The sequence below is a fragment of the Arachis ipaensis genome, chromosome B08, assembly GCF_000816755.2.
Source record: "Arachis ipaensis cultivar K30076 chromosome B08, Araip1.1, whole genome shotgun sequence".
In the NCBI taxonomy this organism is placed as follows: Eukaryota; Viridiplantae; Streptophyta; class Magnoliopsida; order Fabales; family Fabaceae; genus Arachis; species Arachis ipaensis.
The window spans coordinates 112,124,031-112,132,163 of record NC_029792.2 but is presented as its reverse complement, the minus strand read 5'-3'; the positions used below and the strand labels follow the sequence as shown (position 1 = coordinate 112,132,163).

Below are 8,133 nucleotides of genomic sequence, written 5' to 3'. Positions count from 1 at the left end.
TCTAAGGTATTTAAGGTCTTTGGTTCCAATTCTCAAACTCTTAATCAACAAAGTAGTGCAGCAAATAATCCATTGTTGCTATGCTCTATTGAGAAGGCAAAGACGAATTTGTCCATTGCTAATAAAAGAAGAACATAATCACTTGCTCCAATTAATGTTTCTAGATTAGAGCTACCTTTTGTGAGTACTAAGTAATAAGTAATTTTTTACTATTATTATTATTTCAATAATAACAGTTTTTTTTTTATATTTAGTGGGTGCAAGTGTGTTTTAGACCAAAAGCTTTTATGGGTTTGGATGATACTAAACTTGCAATTGCAGCATACTTGTATGGTAATCTATTGATGGATAAGTAAGTAAACTCAATAAGAATATTATTTTTAAACGGTATTGTGGATTTGTTTAGCTATTTTTATTTATGTTAATTTATCTTTGGCAGCTTTGAGGAGGATATAGTATTTTCTGGACTTACAGCTCGCAGAGATGTATTCAGGAGCTTGATGCAAGGAAAGCCAATTGATTCTCTTGTGCTAGGCTTAGTAGCAGCTATGATGAAAACAGAGTTGACCAGAGAAAGTGGTTATTGGTTTTTACGTACAACTTTTGCGATAAGTATATAGGAGTGTATATTAAAATAATATTCGTAGTTGTTATTTATATTGCACATATAAACAAGTGGCAAAAATAACGTAGATATCAGAGAAGACAAAATTGGATCCCAGTCATCTGCCATCTTGTATCACAGATGTTTATTAGGACAAAGTTGACTGCTTAAAAAGAGTAAATTGATATCATTTTTAAATTCAAATTAGCAAATATTGGTATAAAATAAATTTAATAACTAAAATTACTTTCTCTTGATTTGGTGTGTATCCTGTACCTGAAACTATTCACGAAGGTCATGAACACTGGTACCTCGTAGTGATCGATCGTGTTAAAAGATAAATCATTTTCCTAGACCCATTTTTCATTGAGAAACAGTTCAAGCGAAAGAAGACACCCTTGAAATTAGTAATATATTCTCTTTTTTGTTGTTAATTATCTAGATATATGACTAAAAAAGCAACATAGACAAAAACAGGCCATTTATTTAGATGAAGTATTGGAAGATCGTTCATTCTATGACTTTAAGACCACTCTAAATCTGATTTCTTTACAATTTGAATTTGAAGAACCAAAGGGCCTTCCCACCCTCGAAATTGTATCGTAACATCATATAATTAGTAGTTATTGATATGAAATTATATAGTACTCTAATATATACTCGATAGGTAGGAATGACGCGGGTGTGTGGGTTGCAAGTTGGATGATAGCTTGTTTTGAAGATGATCATTTTAACATAAAGATAATATTATACACTAATTTTTTCGGTCATTCTTTCTTTTATATTTAGGTAGTTAAGCCTAATGTGTAGATATTAATATTTTATTAGTTTGATGATGGGAATCAAATGAAGATTGCAGTCTCACTCATGTCGAAGAATCATAGTATGATCGAGTATAGAGTCAAAAGAAATGCCTTTGAAAATCTTAGAAAGCTGTATGAATGCTATAAATCTAATCTTGTGAAAATTCATAATAATCACGATGGTGATCACCATTATAATAATCACCATCTTGTGGGAATTCATAATCATCACGATGGTAATTATTATACACCTTTCTAAAATTTTCAAAGGCTTTTCTTTTGCCCAATACTCGATCATTTTATAATTCTTCGACACGAATGAGACTGCAATCTTCGTTCGATTCCCATAATATACCTAATAAAATATTAACATTTACACATTAAGCTTAACTACCTAAATATAAAAGAAAGAATAACGAAAAAAAAGTCTATAATATTATCTTTATGTTAAAGTTATCATCTTCAAAACAAGCTATTACCCAACTTGCAACCCACACACCCGTGTCATTCCTACATATCGAGCAAGATATATTAGAGTATTATATAATTGCATAAATTTTATATCAATAACTATTAATTATATGATATTATGATACAACTTCGAGGGTGGGAAGGCCTTTTGGTTCTTCAAATTCAAATAATGAAGAAATTAGATTTGGAGTAGTCTCAAAGTTATAGAATAAACGATTTTCCAATACTTCGTCTAAATAAATGGTTTGTTTATGTCTATGTCAGAATTTGCTTTTTTAGTCATATATCTATATAATTAACAAAAAAAAAAGAAAATATATTTACTAATTTCAAGGCTATCCTCTTTCGCTTGAATTGTTTCTTAATGGAAAATAGGTCTAGCAAAATGATTTGTCTTTTAACACGATCGATCACTACGAGATACCAGTGTTCATGACCTTCGTGAATAGTTTCAGGTACAGGGATAAACACCTAATCAAGAGAAAATCATTTTAGTTATTAAATTTATTTTATACCAATATTTGCTAATTTGAATTTAAAAATGATATAAACTTACTCTTTTTAAGCAGTCAACTTTGCCCAAATAAACATCTGTGATACAAGACGGCAGATGGTTGGGATCCAATTTTATCTTCTCTGACATCTACGTTATTTTGGCCACTTGTTTATATGCGCAATACAAATAACAACTACCAATATTATTTTAATATACACTCATATATGCTTACCGCAAAAGTTGTAGGTAAAAACCAATAACCACTTTTCTCTGGTCAACTTTGTCTTCATCATATCTGCTACTAAGTCTAGCACAAGAAAATCAATTGGCTTTCCTGGCATCAAGCTCCTGAATACATCTTTGCGAGCTGTAAGTATACAACTTACAAAACTCACAAAGAGTACATACATATGTATATATATTAAATAGTTTTGCAAGCATTAACTAATATAATTCCTATCCCTCTTACAGAATGTATAAAGATAAAGGCAAGGTAATAATAGATAATAACTAAGGCAACACAAAACATCACGACAACAACTAGGTAAACTCTTGGTGACTTCAACGCCCATATCCTGAAAAGGGAAATTTGTAGGGGGGTGAGAACATCATCCTCGAAAGGGTCCTTAGAAGAGGATTTTTGATAATTATTATAATAGGATATGTGAAGGTAAAACCGTTACAGTGATTAATAATCGCCTATGCATCTTTTCAAAATCAAAGATTTAATATAAAAATTCCAAAATTCTTTCTGGAAGAGAAAACTGTTAACTCTTCAAAAATCCGAAAGCCTTTCTAAAGTTTAATTTCCCATACTTTTCTAAGCCAAAACACAAACCAACCACGGCCTTCGGCCCATCTCATAATCAGTCACAGCCCTAGGCCCAAACAATTCAATCCACAACCAATCCATCACAATCCAACAGAGTTTCGGTCGCAAACACAAGTAGAAAAGTTCAAGCAGAAACAGGCAGTTACATCAAATAGAACAATTAACAATTAAACACAATTAATCACATACGCAAACCAAGTACAATATGCACACCCAAAAAATATCACATAGATGCATATGATGAATGCATGTCCTAGTGGCTGATGAATCTCATCTGTCAGTTATAAAGCCAACCCGACAAGTCCTGGTAACTAACCATTGGACTGTCCCTCTGTCGTGCATCCCCAACTCGAGTTATTCACAATCATAATCATAATCACACAACACCCACACTGGTGTTTTTCCACAAGGGCGAGCTCATCCAGAACTTTCACAATGTCCGGTGGCTAACCACTGCTTTTACCCAGGGAAACTCGTATCTCAGATAATTGGAAGTGCAGCAATCACTTTATTAACTCAATAATCATTCATATTCATACTCTGCCATCCGACTCATAACATATTCCACAATCAGCTGTAATTCATTATCATATACAGCCATTCCGGCTCATAACATAATAGCACTTCCACCATCCAACATCGTAAAACTCATAAAATCATAATTCAAGTCATAAATCACTTTTATCAAATCACTTTTCTTTGAAATCAAATTTCAATTCATCCCAGTCTTAACTTCAAAAATCCACCTTTTTCAAATCACTTCTAGCTTATAAGCCTTCTTTCTCAAAAGAAATTTCCTCTTTCAAAACAAGCCATATTTCCACAACATCCTTCTAAAACTTCCGAACGACTCAGCAACTAGGCCAAATTAAAAATCTCTTTTGAAAGATCCAAGAATCAGTCATCCTAAAACAGAATTTGGTAATAGAATTTTCTCAGCAGAGTCTCAAGACTTTAGGGAATGACAACCTATCTCAATTTTTTAAAAATTGATTGAAACTCTTAAAATCATAGATTCTTGGTTTAAGTAAATAGAAACAGAATTTATTATAAAAATGAATCATATAAAGTCACAAGTCCCAACCCAATCTAAAACCAATTCACTTGAAACGGAGCCAATCCATTTAAATCAAAACCACTTCCAGGTTCCTTCTTAAAACCAATTCTCTGACTTCTTCCAAAATGTCACAAACGCAATTATTCAATCAAAAGTCCAATTTCCTTTAAAATCACTAAAAGCTCCTCTGAACGAAATCCTTAAGTCTAACTAAAAGCATAAGCCCTTTTATATTTAAAATCAATATTAGAACATAATACCTTTCTTCAGTGATTCAAAATGGTAAAGTAATTCCTTTCTAAATAAATCGAACTCAAGACATAGTTTTCTTAAATAAATTAAACTAAAAAACATAACTATTTTCTTAATAAATCAAATAATACAATTTCTCAAATCCAAGCCTTTCTAAATAACTTTTCAAACAAAGTCTAAGATTTTTATAGAAATTTCGGCAACACCTCCCCTAAAACTTGGACTTTGCCACCCTTTTCGGGTCCCAACCAAACCATTCCACAATCCTTTTCAACGGTCCGAAACCCAAAATTAGTTCAAAATCAAGCTGGATCTAAAAGTGCGTACCATTTTCATATTTCTAGAAAACCAATTCAAACTCAAATCAATTTCCAACGGATTAAACTCGATTCCAAAACCTTAAAGAAACAACTTTAAAGAAACACTTCAAAACAGTCCATTTCACAAAAGCCAACAGTAGTCCAGTCCAACAAGCATTCACATCCATCCAAAACAATCAAACAATACACAAGACTTATACAATTACCAAAGGTACATTTCTCATATCAGTATCCATATATAACAATTCCAGATGAATAAGTTTAGTTTTGCGAAAAAGGCCCCTACCTCGACTCGTCGAACACATAAACCAAACGCGTCACAGGAACCTTCTCTCTCAACCCGAAATTACCGGTAGCTGGAATCACAGCTTCGCTCACTTTTGCAGTAGCAGAAACAACCCTTACTCGCAACATGTGGCCCCAATAACTTAATCCTAAAAAAATATTAATATTGCAAAAACCTTATAACACATAACGGGATATGAACGGGGAAGGTTTCAAGACAGAGATACTTACTGTAACCAAAGAATACTGACTGAACCAAAGGACAGAACCTTCAGCGGTGGTTCCGACAGCCACAGAACCGTCCTTGGCAGCCAGAATCACTGTGACTCAGCCTGCTCCGTTAGTAGTTTCCAGCACCTGTTCCATGGCAGCAACAGCGACGAGGTTAAACGCCTCCTCTCCTCTCCGATTTGGGGGGATTCCAGTAGTAGCAGCAATCTTCAAACAGAACCAGCAACTACCTCCAGTAACGGCAGCGGCAACGTAACTTACGACAACCACTTTATTCAACACAAACAATTTCAGTGACAAGCTTCAAAGTAAAAGTGAATTGGCAGAACAAGGAAGAAACAGGGAAAAGCTCACCAAAACAGTAGCGATTCTAACGGCGGTTTCCGACGGCAGTGGCGGCGTGCAGCTCGACGGCAGACCACACCCGCGGCAGCAACGACAGTCACAGTGGCTCCTCTATCTCGCGGTTCTGCCTCCCTTCCTCCACGCCTCTGGCAGCGACGGGCAAGGCTTCAGTGACGGCTTCGTTCATCGCCTCTTCCCTCTTGGTCTCTCGGTCTCCTCTGTTCGCGATTCACGGCGACGATAGAGGCAAGACACAACGGCGACGCGACGGCTCCGGTGGCTCCGTAACAGTTCGACAGCGACGCTAGCTCCTCTTTCTCACCTTCATCGCGTCTCTCTCTCTCCCTTGGCGATTTGACGACGACGCTTGGAAATGGCGACGACGGACGCGACGGGATGCAGCGTTGACGGAACGGCGATGGAGCGCAGCTGGCGGCGAGGCGTGGCGGGTTCGATGAAATTAAGTAAAATCTTCATTTTAATTATCAAAATTTGATTTAATTATTCTCAATGAAATAATTTCTAAAAAATAAAATCTAATAATAAATAAATTTGAAATCCACCCATAATAAGATTTTTCAAAAATTCTGGGTTTTACATCTTTCTCATAGCTGCCAAAGATAAATTAACATAAATAAAAATAGCTAAACAAATTCACAACACCGTTAAAAAATAATATTCTTATTGAGTTTACTTACTTATCCATCAAGAGATTACTATACAAGTATGCTGCAATTGCAAGTTCAGTATCGTCCAAACCCATTGAAGCTATTGGTCTAAAACAGACTTGCACCCACTAAATATATAAAAAAAAAAATTATAATAATAATAATAATAATAATAATAATAATAATAATAATAATAAACTACTTATTACTTAGTACTCGCAATAGGTAGCTCTAATCCAAGAACATAAACCACTTATTACTTAGTACTCGCAATAAGTAGTTCTAATCCAAGAACATTAATTGGAGCAAGTGAGTCTGTTCTCCTTTTTTTAGCAATGGACAGATTCGTCTTTGCCATCTCAATAGAGCATAGCAACAATCGATTATTTGATGCACTACTTTGTTGATTAAAAGTCTTAGAATTAGAACCAAAGATCTTAAACACCTTAGAGGGGGAGCTGACATTATTTTTCAATCGCTGAATAAGAGATTGGACTAGTTGAGTCAATTGTTCAAACGAATTAACTAATGAATCTAAAGTCACTTTGTCCTTCAATGTGAGATGTTCACTGTAACGGTGAAAACAAAAAAAAAATAACAAAGATGTAAAAATAAAGATAAAAATAAGATTTTAATCAAACGACAAATTAAAATTCACAATAAACAACCAAATCTAGAACATAAAAAATCATTCATCAAATTACAAATTCAAATTCACTGTAACCAAAGTCGAGGTATGAGAGATGTGTCATTGTCACCCGCCTTGGAACAAGCCCAGGGACGTGTGCGACTGTGTGCGCAAAAAAGCAGACTGCTGGGAACACGATGCATGGTGGCAGCATGATGAACAACGGCAAGGCATCAAGGCACAAGAGAGAGCAGATCTGCGAGAATAAAGAGAAGCAACGCAGAGAATAGAACTACGTGCAGCTGTGGGTGAAGTCGATCAGACGAAGGAAACGTAGGCGACCGGCAGAGAAAACGGTTGCCAAGAACAGACGACAGGGGCATAGAAGGCAGAACAACAATGGAGTGAGAGTGAGTGAGTCACAGCCGAGAGTGAGAGAGGAGTGAATGACCAAACCCTAAACCCTTTTACCTCTTTCTTTTTGCCAGGATGCCCAATCATATCATATATGCTCATCATCCTTACCTAGCCACCTTAGGCATTCTCTTTTTTTTATATATTTTTATTTTACATGATAGAATAAAACCACTCACACATATTTTCAAATCAAATAATATAAAAAAGTTTCAATTTTGTGGGTTTATAGTTTAGGGTTTAGGGTTTAGGATTTAGATAAATTTATATAACTAAATTAATTAACATTACAAAATATTTTTTTAATCAAAGAAGTGAATATAAAGTTGCGTTAATAAAAAATAATACAACAGTGAGAACAAATTCATAAAATAAGAACGGTAAAAATAATAATTAGTATGTACTTGTTCAAAATTTCTGTTGGTTCTTGATGATTTCTCATGTTAGGAATAGAATTTACCTCACAAGAAGGAGTCTGATTATTTTTACGTGTTTTTACCATTGTATTAGTTTATAATTTTATGTGTTTGAGAAAAATACATAACAATAATAGAAGAGAATTGCTATTATATATTAATTTAAGGTAAATTTATAATAAATATAAATTCAATCTAATTATTGACAATCTTATTCGTGTTATAATCAATATGAATCACACAGATTTTATTTTTAAATAAATCATATATTCACCCAAAATCAATATTATATATAAAAATTACAAGTCTGA

The 8,133-nt window shown here is 34.2% G+C and overlaps 2 long non-coding RNA genes across 3 annotated transcripts; both read right to left on the bottom strand.

Moving 5' to 3' along the window:
* On the bottom strand, positions 305-2,748 carry LOC107614287. 2 transcript variants are annotated; one of them, XR_001614367.2, is made up of 3 exons: positions 2,607-2,748; positions 2,435-2,521; positions 305-2,349 (listed from the first exon to the last, which is right to left on the bottom strand). It is a non-coding gene; the product is annotated as an uncharacterized LOC107614287 (long non-coding RNA). The 2 variants fall into 2 exon arrangements; XR_002352871.1 differs by having other exon boundaries at positions 2,435-2,748.
* On the bottom strand, positions 2,801-6,147 carry LOC107614286. The gene is made up of 4 exons (XR_001614366.2): positions 5,706-6,147; positions 5,352-5,620; positions 5,122-5,269; positions 2,801-2,949 (listed from the first exon to the last, which is right to left on the bottom strand). It is a non-coding gene; the product is annotated as an uncharacterized LOC107614286 (long non-coding RNA).